This window comes from Lygodium microphyllum, chromosome 23 (genome assembly GCF_053477565.2).
Source record: "Lygodium microphyllum isolate KBCC chromosome 23, Lygodium_microphyllum_v1.1.10, whole genome shotgun sequence".
Lineage (NCBI taxonomy): Eukaryota > Viridiplantae > Streptophyta > Polypodiopsida > Schizaeales > Lygodiaceae > Lygodium > Lygodium microphyllum.
The window spans coordinates 63,120,196-63,147,854 of record NC_141157.1 but is presented as its reverse complement, the minus strand read 5'-3'; the positions used below and the strand labels follow the sequence as shown (position 1 = coordinate 63,147,854).

General features: G+C 41.5%; 1 non-coding gene across 1 annotated transcript; it reads left to right on the top strand.

The window, feature by feature from the left end:
• Nucleotides 1–17,915: 17,915 nt before the first annotated feature.
• LOC148016255 (small nucleolar RNA SNORD36) lies at nt 17,916–17,983 on the top strand. The gene has a single exon (XR_015688239.1). It is a non-coding gene; the product is annotated as a small nucleolar RNA SNORD36 (small nucleolar RNA).
• Nucleotides 17,984–27,659: the final 9,676 nt, after the last annotated feature.

Here is a 27,659-nt window from a genome sequence, read left to right as displayed (position 1 = left end):
CTCTCACTTTTCATTCTCTTTGAACCAAGTGTGACATGGATTTGCTTTGGCTTGGGTATCTTTTGGTGAGGTAGGATATCCAAGATCCAACACTAGAATTCCATTAGGAGACCTTGACCACTAGGAACCTAAATTTCAGGTCGATCCCAGTGGGTTCAGCTGCAAACATTCCATTGTGAGGTGGAATCGAGAAACCCTAGGTGATAAACCCCATAACATTCCATGGGAGTGTTGGGTAGCATCGCGCTTAGATTTGTCTCTCGATGGACCCCTAGAAACATGCCTGGCAGCCGCTAGGTACACATGTTACACAAACTTTTATGCTTCCCTTTTCTACAAAGTATGGTTCATGTGCCTTAAGGATATACTATAAAGATAGATATCACACATGAGTAAAACTATGCTCAATAGTTTATACAATTCATACAATTTTAAAATATTGACTTAGTACGCACCATGTAATGTGTGATATAGCTTTTACCCCATGCTTCCACCTGTTGAGTGTTGAAATGACTTGTTTTTTGGCTGATTTTTGTTGTTTTTGAGAGCTGAATGGTTGATTTTATGAGATGATTGATTGATTTGGAAGTGGTTTGAGAGTGTTTTAGATGATAATGATTGTGTTTTGGAAGATCATGATGTTTGTTGGTGGTTCTGTGATGTTCTGATAGGTTCTGATTGGTTCTGTATACCTTCTGTTTTGTTCTGTTTTGGTCTGTTTTGGTCTGTTTTGTTCTGATTGTCTTCTGTAAAGAGGGAAGGAGTATTGATTGATGAAGAATGAGATATTGTGAAAGCTTATTGAATGGTTTGTGAGAGTTTGGAATGGTTTGAGAATGAGTTATGTAGTTTTGATGACCTTCTGTAACCTTCTGTAGGTCTCCTGTAGAGCTTCTGCTTCTGTTATGTTCTGTACTGTAGCTGTTCCGGTACTGTTCTGTAGACTGTTCTGTATGCTTCTGTAAGTGTTCTGTGGAATGTATGTGTGACTTTGGGAAAGTTTTCTAGCCTTGGAAAGAGGTGAATACAAGTGCAAAAGAGCTGAAAGAAGTGGAAGAAGTAGCTGCTGAAGACTCAAGTGAAGACTAGAGTGAAGTGACAGTAGAGAGCTATGAAAGGACACTGTAGTGGTTCTGGTGACTTTTCATATCAGACATACCTCTTGGGAGGGGTATCCACGACCTAAGAAGGATTATTGAGGGTGATTTTGAGAGATTGTAGTGAGGATATGATGTATTATTGATAGAGAGAGAGAGAGAGAGTCAGAGATAGCCAATTCTACTCAAACAGAGTGATTGTATATGAGAGATTGAGAGAGAAGACTAGGAAGATATTGAAGATGAATACTATGTGATGTATTTTCATTCAAAGATGGTGTATTCCTTTGCTTTCTTTGTTCTATTGATGGATTTTATGAAGATGTTGAAGAATATGGTTGATTCTATTAAATCCGTGGGAGGTCTATATGATGATGTATGAAGATTTGTTGTGCCTAGTGTTCTTTTCTTCATTGTGATCATATGAAACATGATAAACAAGCTTGTTGATGTTACAAGATAGATTTTCTTGCAAGAGAATTTCCTTTTCCTTGGTGTTCCTCTTGGGGCTCCATGTTTTTGGTGTGCAGCCGGGGAACCTTGCCATCAACAAGCACCAGAAGAGGCTGAAAATGAAGGAAATGGCATTGCCAAGAAGAGAAGAATTCAATGGATGTTTGTAAAGTTCCTTCTTCCACTGAGGAGTTGGAATTTCTCATAATCAAAGCCACTTTCCACAAGAAGTTCATCCCACAATGGCGGAAACACATCACCATCATGATGCATGCTCTATGTGGTGGACAGTTTCCTCTTCCTATTGAAGCAGCAGAAACTTGCATCTTGGTGGCAAACTGTTTGGGAATAAACTGAAGAGTAGAAACAGAGAGAATGACCATCCATGGAAGATTTGGCATTCATTGAAAAGTTTCCATATAATATCAAGTGGGAGATTGTGAAGAAGCTTCAGGAGTCTTGGTTTGTAGAGGTTCACAAAGACAAGAAGGAAAAGAGTTGGAATTTGTTCGTGGACGCTCAACAGCAAGATACATGGGATGCTTGGTGTACTGATAATCTTCTGTTTGTTCAATTAGAAACCCACTGGAAGTTGGTAGACAGAGTGTTTTTCACAACATACACTGTTGAAACCATCAGAAGCTGGCATTACTATGATGATGGCACCACCACCATGCTCAGACGTATGCATTTTGACACCTTCAGAACCGAATACCTTCCTCTGTGCAGTGGCATGAAAGCAGAATTCAGGACGTTGAAAAGAAAGAAGTAGAAGAAATGTTGGCAAGAGAGTCCTACAGAGACTGAAGTCTTCTGTTAACCCTCTGTGGAGCACTAACAACATAGTGGAGCCAACCCCCTGATGAATGACGCAATAAAGAGGCAAGCATTAGAACGAGTCCAGAGGTACGTGAGAAGAGAGAAAGCAAGAATCAAAGCCGAGAGCGAGCTCACAGCAGAAGCCGCCTTTGACGCCCTTGCGGAACTCTTTACAGAAATCCCAATGGCACATCAAGCCCTTCCTCCTCCTGCTGGAGGTCCACTTCCAAGCCAGATCCGTCCTGGAAATATTGATGACAGGCCAGCGAATGTAGTTCCATTGGCAGTTTTTAGGGGAGAGTACAATGAAGACCCCGATCTTCATGTAGCAAAGTTTATGGTAGCATGTGTGGCTAACAATGCCAGAACCCCTGAGCATTGGTTAGCAATATTCCCCGCCACTTTCAAGGGCGCGGCGTTTCAGTGGTATGAGAGACAAGCAGCATGAACTTTTGGCACATGGGATGACCTGAAGTTGGCCTTCCTCACTAAATTCAGGCGTGAAGGTTTTGAAGAGCGGATGAGAGAGGAATTTATGAATCTAAGTCAGTCTTCTGGAGAAAGAGTGGAAGCTTATGTCTCACGAATGGAATCCATCCTGAAGAGATGGACTAACCATAATCTAGATGATGGCATTCAGAAGGGAGTGTTTCTCAGAGGATTACAACCAAAAGTCCGTAAGTTTGTGGAGCTACAAAGACCAGCCACACTGCAAGCTGCAACAGAAGGAGCAAGACTGTACGATGAAGTGGAAGCTAGATTGGCGATGAATACAGGAAGAGGAGTCCTACCTCCTCTGATGCCAGGAATGATGTATCCACCAAATGTAGTTCCAGGGACTGTCCCCTACCCTTACCAACAGATGCCCCCGGTATCACAGTACAGTGCACCAAATCCATAGTGGCCACAATCCATGCCTCAAATGGTGGTTCAACCACAACAACAATGGTCCCAACCAATTTCCTCAATGCCAAATCAGCAGCAACAGTGGAATCCTACCAACTGGAGCCAACAGCCAACAGTTCAAACAGGAGCTCTGAATCAGAACCAGAACAAAGACCCCTCTGTACCAGCCCAACCCGTTTATGCAGTGATTACAGAGACTCCTCAAAACCCTCCTGCCAGTACGTCCGGAGGAGAAAGCTTGAAGGATTATTTATCCAACTCAGTTGCAAACATAAAAAAGGAGTTGATGGATGTGATTATAGAACAACTACAGACGTTGAAAGTGAATACCGCTAGCATATCCAATGTTGCAGGAGCAGGAAGAGATGTGATGCGGTCAAATACTTGGTGTGGTAAGTGTCATCAAGCAGGCCATTTAGCCACTGAATGTACACGAAAACCAACCATTCCTGGAGCCTTCTGTTCCTACTGTTTGCGGAAGAACCATACAGAGGACATTTGCTCTCTGAAGGAGATGTATGATAGGAGAAGAAAGGAAGAAGACGCAAGATTTAACTTGCTGGAATCCAAAATGACAACACAGGATATTGGACCCAAGCCTAGAGAGTTTGGTCCTAATTTCGGACCCAGAATATTTCCTTCCCAAAGTTACAGAGGAAGACAGTCTAGCGGTGGTCAGAGATCAGAAGTGGAATGTTACAGATGCGGAGAAAAGGGACACATTTCACCAAATTGTCCAAATCCCAGAAGGTCAGTGGATTACAAGCCCTTATGCAGTCGATGCAAAGGAGAAGGCCACACTGCAAAAGACTGTCCAAGCCCAGCCCCAGTGAAAAACAGTGCTACTGATAGTCCGGCCAAGGCCCAAGAGCCTACCTCCAATTTAGTGGAATTGGAAGTTGCTGCCATCACGCGTGCAAAGCAGAAGGAACCACCTATCCAAAAAGAAAATAACCCCCCTGCCAGAACAGTGAAGTTCAATCTTCCACCAGAAGAACAGAACAGAACAGAGCCTAACAGTGCCGTACAGAGCACTACAGCGCCACAGAGAGTTACAGAGACAGTTACAGAGGCAGGACCAGAGGTCCAGGAGACAGAAGAGGAGGAAGTGCCACAATTGGCAGAAGAAGCTCCTGTAATTCCTCTGTTGGAAGAAAGAGGGAAAATGAAAATGGGTGTTGCCCCATTCCCTAATCGGTTAGAGAAGCCAGTGGATCCTATTAAGGAATACGATCTGGTCAGAGATCTAGATACCTTTAAACCAAACCTCACATTCCGACAATTATTGATGTTGTCTCCCAGTTGCCGGAAAAGATTCAAAAGTATACTGACAAGACGACATGGTTTAAGGATTGCTCCCTCAATAGCAACAAAGTCCAACAAGGCTCCAGAGCCTGTAAAAGAAGTGGATGTGGCTAATGCTTTCCTAGATCCAGGTACTCCAGAGACTGGCGTGTGGATAGAAGGCTGTTTCATTGCAAATGCACTGATTGATGGTGGTTCATCAGTAAACATTATGACGGATGTGACAATGAAGGATCTAGGCCTACAAGGTGTGCAACCCACCCAATGGCTCATCAGACTGGCGGATCAGAGTGGAATCAAGCCTTTGGGCATTCTTCCATATGTGAAGACTACAGTGGCTGGAACAGATTATTGGCTAGCCTATCTGGTGGTGAAGCCAAACTCTTATGGTACATCCTATGCTCTGTTACTGGGCAGACCATGGCTTTTTGAAGCCAGAGCAAGGACAGATTGGTTCAAAGGAACCTTGACCTTGGGTAGAGGACCCAACAAAGTGGTGCTGAAACTGTATGGTTCTCAAAAAGGACATGGATCCACCTCCTTGGAATTTTCTTCTGACTCCTCTAATGAGGCTACAGATGGAACATCAGCAGACGAAGATGCTGTCAAACAGATCCTTCCCAAGAAAACAGTGGCACATTCCTTAACAGTGGATACTGTAGGCCGACTTCCAAAAGATGCCAAGCCATTATCAATGGGTGAATACTTCCTGCCTGAACCGGGCATGACTTCTGAAATCACTTCTGACAGTGAGATAGAAGCATGGATGTACTGCTCTCCCTGTTACATGGCCATAGTAGGACCAGAGACAGAGACAGGAGAGGAAACAGAGAATCTATTCTTCTATTACAGAGCTCCTACAGAGACAGAAGCAAAAGCAGAAGCAGAAGCAGACGCAGAGACAGAGACAGAGACAGAAGAGGATGGATATGATATGGACGAAGAAGATTATGAAAGTGAAATGGAAGGGTCTATCCCACCTGAAGAGGATACATTTGAAGAAGAAGTTCCAGAAGCATCAGAAACAGACGACCTCATGCTACGGGACAGAATGGTGATGGTACCATTTGGTCTAGTAAATGGATCTTCTCATATGCAAAACCTTTATAAGGAATGGATTAAGAAGAACAAGCCGTCTTTCAAGAGTGGCTCCTGCCGTCCTAACCCATCCTTGCCAAAGAAAGATGATGATGATGCACCGTGCCAACAAGTACCAGTTCCACCAATCCAACAGGCATCAGAGGGTCCCTGTTATGTGACGTTCCTGGATGTATCATCAGAAGATGAGTCTTCAAGCCAAGAGGTAATTACTCTTGAAACCAAACCCGAAACAACTTTAATCCCATTCCAATATCTTAAAGAGCAACCTAAGTCTCCAGCAAAAGAAGAAGTGAGTTCTAGTGGGACATCAGAAGAGGATACCATTCCCTTGAAGGAGTCGGATCTGTATCTAGAAGCAGTCTGTGGAACCTTCATCCGTGAAGTAGAAGGTGAAAGGCAGTTTACCCTTGTGGATGCTGAAGGCATTGAACGCCACTTGAAGGTGGGTAGCAGTCTTCCAAAAGAGGAGTTTTCAACCTTGTACAACTTGTTGAAAGAAAATTTGGACGTGTTTGCATGGTCTTACAAAGACCTAAAGGGGATTGATCCCACAATATGTCAACATCATATTGACTTGGAGCCTGATGCCAAGCCAGTACGGCAACGATAGAGGCGAATGAACCCGAATTATTCCACATTGGTGAAAGCGGAGCTACTGAAGCTTCTGGAAGCCGAGTTCATCTATCCAGTGGCAAACAGTGAATGGGTTTCACCCATCGTGGTTGTACCCAAGAAGAATGGAAAATTGCGAATATGTGTGGATTTCCGAAAGCTTAATTCCAAAACAAAGAAGGATCACTTTCCTATCCCTTTCACAGATCAACTGTTGGACACAGTGGCAGGACATGAACTTTATTCTCTTTTGGATGGATTTAGCGGATACAACCAAGTCCAAATAGCAGAAGAAGACTAGTCCAAAACAACCTTCACCACAGAATGGGGGACCTACGCTTACCGAGTGATCCCATTTGGGCTCTGCAATGCCCCTGCTACTTTCCAACGAGTCATGATGGCCACATTTCAAAATCATCTGCACGACTTTATTGAGGTATATTTGGATGACTTATGTGTCTATAGTTTGATCAGTGAACACTGGGGACATTTGGAGCAATGCTTTGATCGATGCCGGGAGTATGGGATTTCCCTCAACCCCGACAAATGCATCTTTGGGGTCTCTTCTGGAGTTCTGTTGGGCCACATTGTCTCTGCACAAGGGATATCAACAGACCCTGCAAAGATTGAAAAGATCGCAGCTCTGGCAGCACCCACCAACCTCAAACAGTTGAGGGGATTCCTAGGCCATGTGGGTTACTACAGAAGGTTTATAGCCCATTTTGCGACAAAGGCAACTTCCTTGCACAAGCTTCTGAGGAAAGATGCAGAGTTTACTTGGACGGAAGAATGTGACAAAGCCTTCCACACTCTGAAGCAGTGTTTGATAGAAGCACCCATTCTGCAACCTCCTGATTGGACGAAAGAGTTCCATGTACACACTGATGCATCAATTGAAGGTTTAGGTGCTGTCCTCTGCCAGAAGGGCTCCTCGAAGTTGGATCAACCGATCTATTATGCAAGCCGAAAAGTCGCTGATAGGGAACGGAACTATACAGTGACAGAGCTGGAGTGCTTGGCAATGGTGTTTGCCTTGGAAAAGTTTCGCCACTACCTCCTATCTACCCACTTTAAATTTTATGTGGATCATGAGGCCCTGTCCTTCCTGATGAACAAAGCAGATGTGAAAGGACGAATGATGAGATGGCTCCTTCTATTCCAGGAGTTCGACTTTGAGGTGATTACTAAGCCTGGTCGTTCCCATGTTCTGGCTGATCATCTGTCGCGTATCCCACAAACTGCAAATGAGGAGCAGAATGATCCAGACCTCCGTGATGCTTCCCTGTTCTTGGTAGAAACTGTAACTCCCTGGTATGCAGACATTGCCAATCTGCTGGCCACTCAACAGTACCCTCCTGGTATTTCTAGTCGGGAAAGGAAGAAGCTCATGCTAGAATCAGCCCCATACACCCTGCTAGGTGGTGCACTGTACAAGAAAGGCAAAGATGAAGTGCTCCGAAGATGTGTTGCAGGAAATGAGATTGGGATTGTTCTGAAGGCTTGCCATGACGAGCCATGTGGAGGTCACTTTGTAGGAGAAGCTACAGCCAGGAAGGCTCTGCTAGCAGGTTATTGGTGGCCTACCATTCACAAAGATGCCTATGATTACTGTAAAAGATGTGATGCTTGTCAAAGAATGGGGAAACCCATGAAGACAAGTGCCATGCCACTGCAACCTATCCTTCCTTTGAAGCCGTTTGAGAAGTGGGGTATTGACTTCGTAGGTCCGATCGATCCTCCTACCAGAAGGAAACAGAACCGATACATCCTTGTATGTACAGATTATGTCACAAAGTGGTGTGAAGCTAAAGCCCTCAAGCGGGATGATGGTAACAACGTGGCCCTGTTCATGTACGAGAATATCATCACCCGTTTTGGTAGTCCCTTGGAGCTGGTAAGTGGCAGAGGCACTCATTTCCTTAACAAAGTCATGGAAGAGTTGACAGAGTTGTATAAGATCCGCCATCGCAAGTCCACTCCCTATTACCCCAGAGCCAACGGCCAAGTCGAAGTCACCAATCGCATCCTCTGCTCGATTCTGACAAGAACAATCACCGCACATCGTCGTGATTGGGACGATCGACTTACAGAGGCCCTCTGGGCGTACAGAACCTCCCATAAAGCAGCAACAGGACAGACACCCTTCCAGCTGGTGTATGGAACAGAAGCTGTTTTTCCTGTTGAACTGGAATTACCCTCTTTGAGAGTGGCTATCAAAGAGCGTTTGGGGGACGATGATTCCTTGCAATGCCGTCTCTTGCACCTGGAATGTTTGGACGAACTTCGCAGGATGGCTCTACAGTGCATGGAAGCCACGCAAGCTCGACGTAAGGCTTACCATGACAGCTTCATCAAGCACAAGGAGTTCAAAGAAGGTGATTTGGTCCTAGCCTATGATTCACGCTTTGGCAAGTTTCCTAGCAAGCTCCAACAGCGGTGGATGGGCCCATATAAGATACTTGCTGTCAACCCTAATGGCTCTGTCCAAGTGCAGACCGTTGATGCCTCTGATGATCCCTTTCTGATCAATGGATATCGCCTGAAGAAGTACTTCCCTCCTTGGGGATCTTGACAATTACGGATACTTGATCTTTTTCCTCGTTGGCGCGGCATTGTACTTCTTATGATGCTACTTCTGATAGCTGCTCTTTAGTCACTCCTGATGAAGTGGACGCAACCCTCTGTCCCCTCAACTCCACCCTCCAGCCTTGATCTCTTATCCTCTATTTTCCACCAACGACAGTGGCGAGGTTGGTCTTGATACATGGTCTTTCTACCATTCCCTTGCTCAATTTGAAAAAAACAAAAAAAACAAAAAAAACAAAACATATCGGTTATGGGAGAAAAGGACTTAGGTCCCTGTCATGCCGAGCTATTCTTCAAGAAAAGGTGGAAACACCCTCGGGAATAGGGGAAAACAAGAAAAAGAAAAAAAAAACAAACAAACAAATCTGTTATGAGAGAAAAGGAAGCAATTCCCTGTCATAGCCGGCCTCGTTCCAAGAAAAGGTGGTAAACACCCTTAGGCGAGAAGCTGGCTATGGAAAAGGTGGTAACACCCAGCAGTCCAGAAAATGGATTCATTAATTGATATTCCCAGGATCCAATTCCGAAGCTGCCTCCCTTGGTACGCTGTGTCTTGGGTCTCTCTGCAAAGTGTCTAACTGTCCTCTAGTAGACGACATGTTCCTGTCCAACATAACAATCGATTTAATGGCTACCTCCCTGGGTACGCCTCTTCAACAACTGATGATGCGATCTTCATCGACAAACAATCGAGTGATGTGAGCTTTCATCCTAACCGGATGGGGAGGTGAGTATGGGTTGCCCTCTCTAACTATCAACAGAGAGTGAGACAGAGAGTGGGGCGAGAGACCAGTCTTTTCCTTTCAAATCAAATGAGAGGTGAGAAGTGTGAATGAAGTGTTGCACGCACGGGATGGGCCTCTCAATGCACAAAGCACAATTTGTTTCTGTGCACTATACTATAAGGCTCCCTGGCCTTCCTTCTTGCACCGTATGCCGGCACAGGGCGGGATGCACTATTGCACCATCAAATGCACACAAGGCATACAATCTTTGCACAAGTGACTATGAGGATTACATCAATGGGTTTCAGGAAAAGGCTGCTCTCCTGTATCTATCAACAGAGAGTGAGACAGAGGGTGGGTTGAGTGTGACTGGAGTTTCTTCAATCAATTACCGAGAGGTGAGATTGAGGGACGTTATGACACTTGGAGTCAGGTATGTTCCTGTTTCCCTATGCACCCACGGGATGGGTTTTTGCCGTCATCACAAGACACTTCACCCTGTTCTGTACACTGCACAATAAGGCTCCCTTGCCTTCCTCCTTGCACTTATGCCAGACGGGTTGGACGCACTAATGCACCATCAACTGTGCACCCTAGCATACTCCTTCTGCGCCATTCCCCCCTTGTCGATTCCTCAACTGGGTATGAGATATGGGTTTTAATCCTTTTTCCTCAAGTGATATTAGTCATGGGGCGAGTGACTGTTCTTTCATTTCAATTGAGTGATTGTGAGTTGAGTGTAGTATCCCTCATCATCGACGAATTTCCTGTGATTCCTTTCATCAGCTACCTCCCTGGGTGCTGCCGTGTGGTCCCTTCCATGACGGACGTGTGCCAAGAAGATGCCTTGGTCCCTCCAGTGTCGACAACCACACTGGACGTGCCATCGACACTCAACCTTGATTCTTGACGAAACAGGCCAAGTTTTTCTAGCCCTACACCTTCTGTTTCTTCATGACAATCATGTTTTAAGTGTGGGGACGTTAGTGGATGGTCTGTGGTGTGGTCCTAGGTCCCTGTTGCTCGGTTAACCCTATCCGTTAAGGTCTTAAGTGTGGGGACGCGTCCCTGCGCGTCTACATTGTATATCCTCTGCATATGCCTCAACCTGCTCATGCATGTCTGCCATGCCTTGCTTTTACCTTGATGGGGTCCTTTCCCACCCACCCGTTTATGTTCCACCCACCCTTGGGGCTGTTCCCTTGCAGTTTTCCTTCATTCCCTGATTTTGAGGTCCTGCCATGTGAATGCACCCTACGTTCACCGAAGTCCAAATCCAACCTTATAGCCCTGTTCCTCCCTTTGAACTGATCATTTTTCCTTTTTACCTACCCTTGTTCGGGTGCACGGTTTTTGCGTTATTAATTTTTGACGTATTTTGCGTAATTTAGCCGGTTTTCCATGTGAACGTGCTTTTCTTGCTTCGAAACCATGCTCTGACGTTATAGCCCTGACCACCACTTTTCCGCTGACATTTTCCCTTTTTATTCCGCATCATTTCGATACACGGTTTGTCCGTTATTAATTTTCTGGGTTTTCACGACTTTTTCGTGTGTATTTTTGACATTTTTCCATGTGAACCTGCCCTATTTGCATCGGAATTCCAATTTGATTTGTCAGCCATGTCCCTTGTGTCTTCCCTCACCTTTTTCCTTTTTTTTCTCCACCCTCTTTCGACTTTCGGATTTTTACTTATTAAATTTTAAATATATTTTCGGGAGTATTTTTGGAGTTTTTCGCATGTGAACCCCTCCTACTTCCACTAGAACTGTGGTTTAATGTGATAACCCTGTGCCACTCCTTCCTGCGGACATTTTTCCTTCTTACTGCATGTCATTCCGGTGAACGGTTTGTCCGATATTAATTTCCGATCCCATTTTCAGGGTTGTTTTTTGGGTTTTTCCCATGAGAACACGTCTTATCTCCGTCGGAATTATGTTTTGAGGTGATAGGATTGTCGGGCACATCTTTCTGCACAGTTTTCCTTTTTTTTGCACCTCGTTCCGATGCACGAATCTTTCGATATTAATTTTTAAATGCGTTTTTTGGTTCATTTTTTGTGTTTTTTGCACGTGACCACCCTTTACCCCTCCCGGAACTTTCGTCATATATTTTCCCTGTTTTTTTCCCTATCGTCCTGCCCACTTTTTGTTTTTACGCTATTTTGTTTTGACGTCCGGATTGGGAGTTATTAATTTTTCTTTATTTTTACGTGTATTCGCGCGCCCGTTTTGCGCGTGAATGCGCCCTTTTTCGATTTTACGCATCCCCACGCACCCCGGTCATGTCCACCTAACCCGTACCGTCATCCCAGTGTTGTTTCAATCCCGTCATGGTAAATTTTTTTTACCCCGCCCCGCGCATGTGCGTGGGACGGGGGTACGCACCCTTGTCCCTACCCTACCCTGCCCTTGTCCCTACCCAACCACCCTCCCCTTGTCCCTACCCTACCCTGCCCACCCCCTACCCTACCCTACCCTTGTCCCTACCCAACCACCCCACCCGCCCATTGCCCCTGCCCACCCCTTCCCCCCAACCGCCCGACCCCTTCCCTCCCACCCTCTCCATCTTCCTCTTCTCCCTCATCCCCCTCTTCTCCCTCATCTCCCTCTTCCTCCTCCCCTCTTCTCCTTCTCTGCTGTCGCCATCCTCCGTCCTCTTCTCCTCCTTCCTCCTCTTCTTCTCCCTCTCTCCTCCTTCCTCCCCTCTCCTTCCCCTCCTTCCTCTCCCTCCAGTCAGCCACCTCCAGCCCCCACCCCAGCAACCCGCCTCTGGTTGCAGGTCGTCGCCGCCCCGGCCGCCTCAGTTAGCGACCGTCCTACCGCCGTCGCCCTAGGGCGCCGCCGCCCTCTGCGTCCCGCCGCCCTCCCCCGGCCGCCTTGGTGTTGCAGGTCGCCGCCCTCCCCTAGCCGCCTTGGTGTTGCAGGTCGCCGCCCTCCTCGACGCACCGCCTCCCAGTGCCTCTCCGCCCCCGCCCGTCTGCGCGCGACCACACGGCCACCTCCCAGTGCCTCTCCGCCCCCGCCCGTCTGCGCACGATCGCCCGGCCGCCTCCCAGTGTCTCTGCGTCCCGCCGCCGACACGCCCGCCGGTGCCACCGCCCGCCGCCGCCGCCATCCACCTCCCCTTCCTCCTCCTTTTCCTCTTCCATCTCCTCCCTCAGGTTAGTGACTAGCCTAATTAGTGTTAACTAACCTAATTAGTGTTCACTAACCTAATTAGTGTTAACTACCCTAACCAGTTTCAACTAACCTAACCATTGCCCCTAATTAACTAACCCTAACTAGGATAACCTAACCCTAACTAGGATCCTAGTTAACTAACCCTAATCCCACCCCCTAACCAACTAACCCTAGTTAGCTAACCCTCAACTAACCCTAGTTAGCTAACCCTCACCTAACCCTAGTTCACTAACCCTAAACCCCACCCCTAGTTTACTAACCCTAGTTAGGTTACTCTAACCCTAAGTTAGTTACACTAACCCTCCTTAGGTTAGTCCCCACAGACCTAACTTAGTCTACTAACCTAACTTAGCCTACCCCAGACTAACCTGACTAACCTAACCTGACTTGACTTCCTGTGCCCAGACTAACCTGACTAACCTAACTTGACTTACCCACATTAACCAGACTTAACTGATTTATTTCTAATTGACTTATCTGATTAACATGATTTATGTGATTTAATTAATTTCTAAATTAATTTTTCCATTTAAAAAAAATCTAAAATTTCCTTTTACTTTTTGCCAATTTTTGGGAGTTTGTCCGCTGGCCATTACCTACCCTACAATTTTTGAAAATTAAATCTTTCCTAATTAATCCCCCAATTGCCAATAAATGTAGAAAATTCATTTAAAAATAGTACAAAATTCTAAAAAATTCTATGAAATTCTCAAAAATTCCCCTCACCTCCCTTGCTCATTTTCCATTTATTCAACCATAAATAATCACAACTTAACACCAAAAAATAAATAAATAAATAAATAAATAAATAAATAATAATAAAAAATAAAAATAAAAAATAAAAAAATAAAAAAATAAACATAAACAACCAACACCACCCAAATCCACACATCCGCTAAGGTGTTGTGTTTCTTGTTTCATCAGTGATCTTTACTTTTCCTTTACTGGATTCACTTCTTTTGGGAGACTCTTCCGTGTGCATTCCTGCATTACATACACACCCCTTCCAGGTATTTATTTTATGTGCTTTATTTATTTTCATTTCCCCCTTAATCACAAATTAATTGTTAAAATGAACTCTTTAATTCACCCATAGTTTCCATGCGCATTCGCGCTACACACACATTTTTTTAATTAAAATAAACCCGCCGTTCACTTAGCACGCGCTACGTGCGCTACAGAGGCACTTTAAAATTTTAATTAAAATGAACCAGCCGTCACATGAGCACGCGCTGGCAAAAAAGCGCTCCACATCACCTTAATTTGTAATCAATGAATTGCATTTAGAGACCCAGTCGGGAATCAAAGTCCGGGAATCGAATAACTGCACCGCTTCACCTAATAATTGGTAATTTGATTTATAATAAGGAACCGCCATTTTCTTGCTAAGGTTTATCACCTAATAAAAATTCACCAATTTTTAATAATTGATTAAAATCAACCCTTCATTAAATTATTTCCCCCTCACTGCACTTAATTCCCCTTTTTACTGAACCGTTTCGTGGGATGGGTATGCACAGTCATTAGTGTTATTTTCCATGGTCGAGTCTTGGTTTATCACAGATATAGTTTTGATATGTGTCGGATGTGGTATTATTTTGGTTTACTGTCTTAGTTACGGTTACGGGTACGGTATGCAGTTTTTTTTCTTTTGTTGCCTGATACGGGGTTCTAGGTGTTTGTCTGATGCATCGCATGAAGCTTTCGGTCGCATTTGTCTCAAGGTCATGTCGAATTTTTTCTAGGATGTGGTTTGCTTGGGGTTAGTTGGTTGTGTCACGTTTTATTGGTTATTCTCTTATCCTTGGTTTTTGTCTGTTGCTTTGCAGGCATTCTCCTTGATTGTCTATGTTTGTGGTGTGTGTGTAACCATCTGAATGGCGCCTTCTCATGCTCCTCCCCCTATCCAGTACGTCCCATTAGTTAGTAGGGATTACTCTTCCCTACTTACTTTTGAGCCTCTCACGAAGGTGGGACTTGCTGCTTTTGTGGCCACTCCTTTTCCATTGCTTCCAGAGGATCCGTCGTTATGTGATGAGTTCCTGGCCTCTTACAGCAAGAAGACAGGCATAGTCCAAGGAATGTCTATGACTTTGACATCTCGAGGCCTAGGGAAGGCTCTGTCTTTACCCTTCAAAGGTGAACCTTTTGTGACCACTCGTCAGCTCTTCTCTAATGAAGAGATTCTAAAGTTGTTGCAGAAGCAGACAAGGGAAATCCTCGATGTTAAGAAGGTGATCAACTCTTCAGGAGTTTCCTTTTCTATGATCACTGATTCTGTATGGAAGACGATGTGTCAGTTCCTTTAGGACAGATTTATGCCTGCCAAAACGCCATCCCACTATTTGTCCAAAGAGCTTTTCACAGCTTCCAGGATGGTGCTGAAAGGAGTTGCTATTGATTGGAGCACTTACCTCCTCATTAAAATGGATCAGCATTTTGTTAAAGTCACCAGGGGTAATGTTACCAATGTTACATACGGATCATATTTGTCTGCCTTCTTGACCTATTCAGGTTTACAGAAGACTGTGCCTCCACCTCCTCCATCAGATCTAGTACCTCCTTCTCTACCTTTAGAAGAGTCAGAACCCATTGACATAGAGGATGATGATTCTCCGCCTCCCCTGGTCATACAGCGCAAACGCTTGAAGAGGGTAGCGGATAAAGCCCCTTCTGTACTTCCCTCAGTGCCTATCCCTGCTACCTCTGGCAGTGAACTCCCTGGGTATCTCACTTGTAATAACCTGTTCAGAGCACATCGAGAAGGATCCTTGGAAATCTCAGTTCCTTCCCTGCACAGTCTCGTCTCAGGAGATGCCATTCCTTTCCTCTGCAAGGATATTCAAAGTTCCATTGAGTTGTCAATGACAGCCTGTGTTCAATAGCTGTACGCATCTTTCTATGAAGAGCTCATGCAGTCTAAGGACCAGTTGCATAAGGCAACATCTGAGTTAGCTTCTGCTAAGGATACCCTAGCAGATTTATTTAAGCAAATGGAACAACAAACCCAACTGGTTGCCACCCAAAGCGATGAGATTTCTTCATTGAAGACCCAGTTATTCGAGGCTCAGTCACAAGTTACTAGCCTTTCAGAAGAGAAGGAGAGGATGTCCAGAGAAGCACAGGAGTTCCACGCTATCTTAGATGACAAACTTTCAGCTTTACAGATTGCTAATGACACAGTGGCATCCCAAGCCTCCCAAATCAAGCAATTGCAAGATCAACTTGCACAGTCCCGCTCTGTTCCTCCAAGCCCTCCTGTTCCATTGATTCCTTCTCTTTCACAGCAGGACTTGGCTGCTCTTCAAAGACAGGCTACTTTGTGCCCTCTATTCCAAGATAAAGTGGAAAGATTGCAGTCCAAAATGGACTTGTTATGGTCTACCTTTGAACAGTTTCAGGAATATGTCTTACCAGACCATTCTTTCTTTGTCCACTACCACTTACAGAAGTTGGTCTTCTACATGAAGCTTTCCACGATGGATTTACCTTTTCCAGAGGATGGCTGGAGTGGGGCTTGGTCTGCTGAGTTGTTGACAGAGGTAGTCAGAATGGTCTTTGAAGATTCTGTCACACCAGATACCATGTTGATGTCGTACATGTATCTCCGAGGAGATTTGTTAATTCCAGATGAGGTAGATATGGCATGGTATGTGGGGGATGTGGTCTTACAGGCTGTTTTGTATGTCAATCATTTGGAGTTGCGCATAGCTGACATGTTCCAAAGTTATTCCTCCAAAGTGGCTGATTGTCATGATAATTCGTGGCATCCCATGATTGTTTCGGTGGTCTTAAATCAAAGACAAAACACACCTCCTACCTTTTCCCAGAGTACTAACCAACTGAGGATGGATCTCTTAACCTATCTTTCCAAACATAATCCATTTGATACTACCTTCTTTGATGCCTATCATAGACGATCTCTCTTAGGACCTTCTGTTCCTACCCTCCTCTATTACCAACAAATGGCTCACCGCTATGCGATATATATTTCCCTTTGTCAATCTAATTCCACAATAATTTTACCACTTCTTTTCCAACCTTCATCTTTTCCTCAAATTCCCATTTTCACTTATTGTTCCTTTATTGAGGATAGGGTATTTTCCCCTTCTCCACCCTGTCCTTCTCCCTCCATTAATGTACCCTCCACATTTCCTATTTATCAGTTAACACCGTTCCTTAGTGATTCCTTACAAATTTCTGCCACTCCTTCTTTAACCTTTTCTTCCTTTTATGATTTTTCCTATCCTTCCCTTCATCCACTTTCCCTTATTCCACTACCCTCTCCTAACATTTCCATATCTCAACCACCTCAGTTGGTTAGTGACTGTGACGGGTTTGATAATCAGATTTCCAGAAGAAGGGGATGGAGTTCGGATGATTGCCTTACAGGACCACAGATTAATTGGCCAGTAATTCCAGGAGAATGGACAGCTTCCAGTCAAGCTTATCAGAATTATGTTCATTTTGCTCAGCAGTATTCACAGTCTGCAGATCCCTCAGTGAGATTAACTGCTCATTTTGCTTGGTACCTGGCGTATATGCATAGGCACTCTCATAATGATTCAAAGCCTATTCCAAAGTTGTGCATGAATGTCAATGTTAGCATTGATTCCCAACAACTGGAGATACTGTATTTTCATGCCCTTTGTTTGCCTAGCAGATACTTGGTCCTGTTGGAAAGGATGTGTTGTCTCCAATTTTTTCAAAATCCTCCTAAAAACTTTGTAGATGAATCCTTATCTATGGATCGATTCCGAAAACATCAATATTTTAAGAGGGATCATCTTCATTGATACCTTTCCAATGTATGGTGGAAGCTTTTAATGAAAAACTCTCTTTTTGAAGGAGTCATTCAGATGGTTGTGTTGTGTCTTAGTGTTTGTGTTGTGAGTTCATTTATGTCAAACGAACGTGGTGGTTTCCTATTGGATTTCGTGTACGAGCTACGTTTTGGAAAATTGTGGTGGTGGGATCGTGGTTGGAGAGTTGAAGCAGATGCAGATGAAGAAGAAGCAAACTCTTATATCCTTTATAAATTTGTTGTGATTTTAGTTTGATAAGAGGTATTGATGTATAAAGAGTTTTCCTTTCTTTGTATTTTTCTATCAGAAACAGGTTATAAGTTGGGGTCGTGGTGGATGAATTCTTTTTGAAAAGATATTGAAGATCAAAGTTGAGCTTTTCCCTGAACTTGTATTCCCTTTTTACTGGGTCGCGAGGACACTTCCTTATTAAGTGTGGGGATATGTTGAGTGTTGAAATGACTTGTTTTTTGGCTGATTTTTGTTGTTTTTGAGAGCTGAATGGTTGATTTTATGAGATGATTGATTGATTTGGAAGTGGTTTGAGAGTGTTTTAGATGATAATGATTGTGTTTTGGAAGATCATGATGTTTGTTGGTGGTTCTGTGATGTTCTGATAGGTTCTGATTGGTTCTGTATACCTTCTGTTTTGTTCTGTTTTGCTCTATTTTGGTCTGTTTTGTTTTGATTGTCTTCTGTAAAGAGGGAAGGAGTATTGATTGATGAAGAATGAGATATTGTGAAAGCTTATTGAATGGTTTGTGAGAGTTTGGAATGGTTTGAGAATGAGTTATGTAGTTTTGATGACCTTCTGTAACCTTCTGTAGGTCTTCTGTAGAGCTTCTGCTTCTGTTCTGCTTCTGTTCTGTTCTGTACTGTAGTTGTTCCGGTACTGTTCTGTAGACTGTTCTGTATGCTTCTGTAAGTGTTCTGTGGAATGTATGTGTGACTTTGGGAAAGTTTTCTAGCCTTGGAAAGAGGTGAATACAAGTGCAAAAGAGCTGAAAGAAGTGGAAGAAGTAGTTGCTGAAGACTCAAGTGAAGACTAGAGTGAAGTGACAGTAGAGAGCTATGAAAGGACACTGTAGTGGTTCTGGTGACTTTTCATATCAGACATACCTCTTGGGAGGGGTATCCACGACCTAAGAAGGATTATTGAGGGTGATTTTGAGAGATTATAGTGAGGATATGATGTATTATTGATAGAGAGAGAGAGAGAGTCTCAGAGATAGCCAATTCTACTCAAACAGAGTGATTGTATATGAGAGATTGAGAGAGAAGACTAGGAAGATATTGAAGATGAATACTATGTGATGTATTTTCATTCAAAGATGGTATATTCCTTTGCTTTCTTTGTTCTATTGATGGATTTTATGAAGATGTTGAAGAATATGGTTGATTCTATTAAATCCGTGGGAGGTCTACATGATGCTGTATGAAGATTTGTTGTGCCTGGTGTTCTTTTCTTCATTGTGATCATATGAAACATGATAAACAAGCTTGTTGATGTTACAAGATAGATTTTCTTGCAAGAGAATTCCCTTTTCCTTGGTGTTCCTCTTGGGGCTCCACCACCATTTTTTCATAGAAGCTATACACAACATCAATAAATTCATAGTGTTAAACAACCATCTTGTTAAGTTAAACACCATCCAGCTTGAAGACCTGCAAAAAATTCATTTTTTACTTCAATCCTCCCTTGGCACTCATTGGCAACTTAAAAACACTTCATTTGGCACTTGGGAACACCCCCTTGATGCTTGACATTGGTGGTTATCATTGGAATTAATTTGTGGACTGATTTACCTCAGTCCAGGACTATTTTCTACAATCCACAGGCAACCATAAACAATATTACATCAGCACTTTATGTTTATGCTTGGTTGGTATTGACATTGGTTGCTCGGTTGGTCCTGAATGCTAGGGGAACGTATATGCCTATGATGTAATATGCTTTTGGGATTGAATTTACTCAGTCATTGACTATTTTACACAATCCACAGGCAACCCAAAATAGAGTAGCCCTCTGCCATTACACTTTATGCTCATGCTACATAGTCATTTGATGCCCAATTAATGAGATGAAGGATTTGGGACATGCCTCTCACATTCTTGGTATGCACATTAAGCGCAATAGCCATCACAGAATACTCTACCTCTCACAGAGGGAGTACATTCATAAAGTCCTTGAGCATTTCCACATGTAGGACGTGAAGCTTAGTGGTTGTCCATTACCTTCTCATGTGAAGGTTTCAAAGGCCGATTGTTTGTAGAAAAATGAGCAAAGGATGGAGATGGCCAAGATCCCTTATGCATCAGTCATGGGTAGTTTGATGTATGCCATGATAGCCACTTGACCAGATATTGCCTTTGTAGTTGGTACTGTGGCACGCTCTTTGGCTACACTAGCAAAAAACATTGTGATGTCATGAAGGGTATCACGAGATACCTGAAGAGCACAGCAGATATGTGTATTTGCTATGGAAGCCTAGGATACAAGAGTTGATTGATGATGTTTAGAATGCTTGTGTGCATAAAGAATAGCTGCAGTACCTCAAATGTTTCCTTAGGAACTCCAAATGCAGTGAGGCACCATACATGGCACTCAGATTGAACACTAAAGCTCCCTGGGTTGTTCTTGTCGAATTGTAAAGCTCTATTCATCAAAGTTATACTAACTCTTTCAAGCTTTACTTCTTTGATGACCTCACTTTCTTCCAATTTTATAACAAACTACAATTTACCATTACATTCCTCAATAGACATATTGTAGTACATTACCATTTTCAACTACACCTTGTACAAATCTAAATACTAATTGTTGAGTTCAATGAACTTCACCTCATATGCATTTTTTGTCCCAACCTTCAATGTTTTCACATATTGAGTATGCATGGGATCTCCTATTAGCTCCTCCAAAACCTTTGCATTAAGTTGTTGTCAAGCCTCTATTAACTTTGAATATTGAGGAAGAGGCATGATTCCAGCACACAACCAAACTTAGCCTTCACACCTTTGAATATTTTTTAGTAAGTCCATGTGCTAATACCGGCCCTATCACAAATGGATTGTGTATCCATAGCAGTTGAGAAGTCATTTGACACATATTTTAATGTGCACTCAATCGCCTTTTCCTTCACAGCCTTAAGCTTAGGATTGCCCAAAGCATTTTCCAATGTACTTTCCTTGAGCAATCTACTAATGCATGATCCACCTTTACCCTCACCTAAGTTCTCATTCTGAGCTACCTTGTATGTTTTGATACATTGCTTCCACATTGATTGGCTTCTTCTTTCGTTTTCTCTCCTATGTTATCTTGTTATTGATCTTTCTCAAGTCATCCAATTGTACCTTTGTCCCCTCATATGAGATACCAATGCCATGGATAGTGTCTTGCATTGTAATAATTTGATTGTTTTGTTGAATTATAGTGTCATTAAGTTGTACCACTTGTCATATGAGCTGTTGTATATGAAGTTGATGTGCAATGATCACATCATGTTAATTTGTTATGGTTTCTTGGCAAGTTGTAAATACTTTTGAACGCATGATCATTGAGCTACCTAGTGTAATCGAGCAACCCATTTTCACCCTCGCACACATGCTTCAGCAAATTTGTGATTCCTAAGAAAGTTGGAGATCTATTGTTCAAGGGATCAATTAGGTAGATTCCCCCATCAACCCACAAGTCCACATGTTTCAATCCCATTTGTATGTAACTCTATAGAACCTAAGGGTTGACACTGGTACGCTAGGTTCTTTTTAATAGAGAGTGTATTCAATCTCTACCTCAATATGCTGCTCATTCTTTCCCGTATTCAGTTTATTTATTAATAGAGATGGGGAGCCTACTGGGTTGTCACAGGAGGTAGAGTGGAGATGCATAGAGAGGCACACAAAGGTGCCAAGGGAAAGGAGGGTGTAAGTAATTCCCTCTGTTAATGAAGTTTGCATAAACACAAAGAAGAGGTCACAATAGAGCCATGAGAGGGTATAGATGTGGGGGAAAATAGCTCAGAGAGTGGGGATGTCTGAGACTTTTCGTATTTTAGAAATTTCTATTTTACCTCCAAAAACATTTCCAAAAAACACGAAATTTGACCTGTTGGTTTTTAAAAACCAAAAGCTAGAATATAAAAAATCCCCAAAATATCTTAATAGGAACTTTTGAAATTTTACTTTCCTTGTTCTTGATTAAAAAATCAATTATCTCATATCTTTTAATCATTTTGCATTGAAAATGAAGCACCACAACTTTTTGAATATAAAATTTAGTTGAAAAAGACTTCTTGACTGAGGAGGCAGAAGGAATCTGAGTATATCCTTGTAGATAATATAAAAAATGTAAAATGAGCTTGCTGGTGGCCTTCACCAATGGTGAACTTCTATTCATCATGTAGTAGGTGAAATTGGTGATAGCCCAACATCCTGATCCTTCATGTATGGATTTTACTTGAACTTTTATTGGGTGAATTATTTGGAAATAGACTAGATGATGTTTTGAAGGCAAGAGAATGAATTTTCAAATCTAAGTTATGTGATCCTCACAAAGTATAAAAAATATTTAGTATGTATGTGAGATTTGTTATATGAAGGTCTTGGTGCCCATCATGACACCAGTATGAAGGAGCACTTGGTTTGTTCATTTATAGAACCCATTCCCTTCTATTACAAACAAAAGATGAAATAAGAGAACAAGGATTTTAGAGATAGTGTTGGTCGAATTATCCAAACTATTGAGCAGACTGTAAAAGAAGTTTGTCAATAGCAAAAGATGACTCTCCTACATCAAAATTTTCCTCAAACTATATGTAAAATAGCAAATAAATGTGATGCTCCCTTTGGCTATGATTGTTATTCATTCAACAGTATGGTCATGGTAGGCAAGATTATAAATCCTATAAGTCTTCTCATTTTCTCAGAATTATCATAGAGCTTGAAGGCATTCTCATCACTGCCATAGAAACTCTTCTCATCGTCAAGATTCCTTCTCCAAGGTTCATTCTTCTAATAACAAAAATAATTTCAAATGTTACATCTATGGCAGTTCTTCTCATTTAGTAAATAAATGTCCTTCAAAAGGCAAAGAGTCTTCTAAAAAATCGAAAGAATCTACGAAGACAAACATGAATTATATCCTAAGTAGTGATATTGAGTCAAGCGGTGAGTATTCTTCTTTAGTTTCCTCCTACACTTCCTCTACATCAGACTCTAACACTCTTTATTCTTCAAGTGATAGTGCTAGTGAATGGGATCAGTCATGCTGTTCTAATGATGAATGTTTTTATTTTGAAACTAGTATATCGAATGCCTTTTAACACCTCAGACTTTGACAAGGAAGAATCCAATCCTATTGATGCAGTTACTTTTAGTCCTATCAATGCACATGCCCTCCACTTTTTCTCCAAGAACAAAGACATGTACATGCCTTCTACTTCTGGAACTAAACAAAAGCATAAGGGAAAAGCACATTAGTTTGACATAGAGTCAAAATCAGGTTCCTCCTCTACACAAGAAGATTCTTTTGATAAAAAGAAAGTAAAAGAAAAAATTAGGCAAGAATTATTCAAGAATACATATGATTTTCCTCTTAAAGCATGGTACACAAATTGTTCAAAAACAATGAATAAAGCTAATTTGTTTGTGTCACATAATTTGGAGCAAATTTATCAACCTAGAACTGTAGCTCAATTCATGCACTCTCTACAAAGGCAAACTCAAGAGATCCAACATGAAAGTGATGCTATGATTAGTGCTTTTCATCATATGCAATAGGGACTATATACTCTCTGCAAGGTACTAGAAAGCACTCTACATAGCCAAAAACAATTGGCTCAACATTCTATAGATATCTTGGTGGAATTACAAGCACAAGCTTCTCCATCTCAAGAGTCAAGTCCCAAACCTATAAACCAAATCCGATTGTCCTCATCAAAACATACAATGAATGCTCTCACAAATGGAGGACCTATTCCCGTAATGTGTGTTGAATTAAAGAATATTTCTAAATTCTCTATGTATGTTGATGCCTTGATTGATACTGCTTGACTATTGCTCCTTTTGAGCTCTTTCCTCTAGACTACTAGTCCCATCGTGGTTGAGCTATCCAACAATAAATGAGTCACTTTGACTCATGTTACCCAATTGTATATTTATCTTGGTCATATCAAGGTCCCCATTGAAATCTAGCTAGTGAAATAGATGAGGTACGTGGCATAGATATTCTTCAACACCTTGTGCCATATACTTTTTGGCAAGATAACTTCACTGTTTCCTATTTGGGGAAAAAAACATATATTCTTGTCCTCACAAAAATTGGCCACACTATTTTCTAAATTTCAGAACCCCCTATGGATCACAAATGGCAGGCAATGAAAAAATGGCTCCAACAAGAACTAAAGACTCATGCAGTATAGAGATTGAAAAAATCACCCATATACTCAAACAATACATGCATGAACATCCTCTCATGTTCAAAGAAAAACACACTCATTATGCTATTGAGCTTCCTTTAAAGGATAATGCTACTCCTACCAAAGGTGTACATGTTGGCATGAAAGAAGAGGATCTATAACTTTGCAAATGGGAAATTCAAACTCTCCTCTCTAAAATACTCATTGAACCAACTAACTCACCTTGGTCCTATCAAGCCTTCTATGTAAATAAATAGTTTGAATAGAAGAGAGAAAGAAAAGGCTAGTCATCAACTACAAGCCCTTGAATAAATACTTGATTAGGCATGGACACCCAATCCATTTAAAGGATGTGTTAATTAAAATGATTAAACAATAAATAATCTTCAGTAAATTTGATTTAAAGTCTGGGGCTTTTGGTAGCTGCGTATCAAACTAGAAGATCCATACAAGAAGACAAGTTTATGTGTCCCTCATGGACACTACCAATGGACAATATTGTCCTCTGGCATAAAAAATACCCCTCCTTATTTTCAAGGATGGACAGAGAGATGGTGCTAGCTAAATTTCCCTTTTGTCTTGTCTACATTGATGATATTTTGGTATCTTCTAAAACCATCAAGGAGCACATCCAACATATGTTCCAATTTGCAGAGGCAATGGAAAAAGCAAGAATGGTTCTTTCTCCCACAAAATCTATACTCTTCACTTCCTGAAGTGGATTTTCTTGGTCTTAAAATTCATCATGGTATGATTGATTTACAAGACCGTGTTCTTACTAAAATTATTGAATTCGCAGATGAATTAACTTCACAAAAACAATTATAGTAATTATTGGGATACTTAAATTGGATAAACTTTGCTACCCCCAATTTAGCCCTTTACACAAAAAATCTTTATCCCCTCCTTTGCAAAGGCCACTTCCAATGGCAACCTATTCACATTGTGGCCTTACAACAAATCAAAACTCTTATCTAAAAACTCCCTCCTTTACATTTGCCAACTGGGCTACCTCTTATGTTATTAACACATGCTTTTGATTACGATTGGGGTGCACTATTATGTGAAGACACTCGTAAAAAAGAACCATGAATTGAATTAAAATTTTATCCATATGCTTTTGATATCTTTTATAAAACCCAACAAAGTTATCCTTCCTACTATCAAAAGGTCAAATGCCTCTTTGCATTGACCCTAAGGAAAAAGACAATGATGATTTAACTACGTATGTGCATAATAGCTACAATTCTCGTGTTATGTGTGAGATTGTAGGACAAGATCAAATAGATTATATCCTTGCATGGTATATTGTTGGGACCAAAAAATGGGTGCGGCATTGGCTCTAAGGCTCTAGCATTTATGAGGCAAACTATTTCAAGGCTTCAATCTCTTATCTTTGATACTTCAAGGTCCAAAGCCTTCAAGGAGCAAGGATTGAAGGTCATTCAAGCAACATTGGTCATTAGGGAGCATATCCAAGCCTTAGGAGCATTCAAGTCTTCCTCAACCTATTAGAAGGGGTATTTTCCATCAAGAATTAATCTCTCTCATTCATCCTCTAACTAAGTTTAATCCAATTTATTGAGAGATTAACAAATTGAAATCCTCATCAAAATTTAGCCCCATTCATTGTTAGAATCACTCTTTTCATTAAATCAAAGAGCCTTCTTGACTCCAAGCAATTGGAGTTCCCAAACAGATCGATGACTAGCACCTCGTATCATATACACAAAGGAAGCATCCCTCAGCTGATTGTTGTGGCTCTACTACGACTCTTCTATACCCTAAGGATTAGCTTGAGGATGTGTCGTTTCAACTTAAAGCACATGCAAAATATAGTCCTCTCTTTATAATAAATATTCTAAGAGATAATTCACACCTTACCAAAATAAGCCCCAAAGGTAACAAACATACTATCCTATAACATGAGACTCCTTACACTCTCAACACACGTCAATGATTAAGTGCAATACATCTAGGATTCGTTTTACTAATACCATGTATATGTAATGCAATGCAAAGGTGAATACCCTTAAGTGCACAAACATGTAAACTTATAGATCAAATAGCATGGATTGTGTGCAAGCAATTCTTTTCATGATTTCATCTTAACGCAATGCGTCATTTGCTAAGGTAGCACCAAAGTAATTTGTGCTACTGCCCTTCTTTAAAAAACTTAGAATAAATGAGTCCTATATATCAAGATATACAAAAAATTAGATTTCAATCGATTCTTAACTCCCCATAACCCTTTCCCCCTACCACTTATGGTTTCGCATTCGTTGGATAGTGTAAAGAGTATTTCTCATGTGTTTTTAATTTAAAAATAACAACAAATACACAATTTAACATAAAAATGAGGATAAATTGAGGATAAGCCTCATGTCCTAGCCCCACCATACACTCACGAACACATTCATAATTTTGTGCAATTTTTAATGCATAAAATCTATTTTTATCTATATAAAATCTATTTTTCTTAATTTATTGTATATATATATTTATGATATCTCCTAATTTTTCTTATATAAAATAATTTAAGAATACTGAGATTTATCATTATTCCCAATTTCATGCCATAGGAACATGATTTGATACAACTAAACCCATAAAATTCATGATTTATCATAAAACCACATTTTGCAAGTTTTGCATATTTAGTAAAAAAATATTAAATAATTAATAATTATTATTTTTTATATTTCCTAATAGAACAAATAATTTTCAAGTAGTAGTAACCATTTCTAACCATATGAAACCAAAGTGCATCATAAAACTATGAAAATCCCACTTACACATAAAATCACATAAAAATTCATATGTGTCTCGTGCTCACGAAGTCGACACTCATCCATGGCACCCATTGACACCTCTATGACCATCAATCTATGCTTCATAATGCTTCAACATCGTCTCACATTTAATATATACTTAAAATATTTCATCTTAGCCCACCTCTCTCTAATGTAGAATCAACCATGGAAACAAGCACTAGGAGGAGAGAGAAATACTAAAATCAGAATTTTTTGCTTATTGCACCATTTCTCTCAAGAGTTGAGGCGCTATAGGAAATGTGGAAATTGTGGATCTCATGCCTCTCCTCCTCTCCATTGGAAAATCGATGATTTGAGGGGGTGTACAAAAATTTACGCCCCCCCTTCACGTGAGAACAAACATTTTTTGTTAAGCCCCTAGCCTAATTACTAATTATCTACTTCATATTCCATGCAATCACACTTGGACAAAAGTGGTTTCAGCTCCATTGAAGAGGCAAACGACCTCAGAATCGCGATCTGACTAAATGGTTGGCTTCGTGGCGTCAAAATCTATCAACTTGTCCCGCTCTTTCTAGCTCCTGAATCCAACTCAGGGGGTTTACTATATACATATTCTCTATATAACCTGCATTCATGGCCTATTTATAAATATCCTAATCTGTGAATTTTTCTTGAATAAAACACAACCCTTTTCTATTGAATCTATAAGTAACCTCTTTATATGACACCCTTCTCTATGTAAAACATGTATAAAAATGGTGTTTTAAAAACCCCTTATTTTGAACTCACGTTATATATATATATATATATTTATGAGTGATCCCCCCCCCCGCCCCCCCGAGTGAATCCAATAGTTGTTTCATAACGTGAAACCTTGT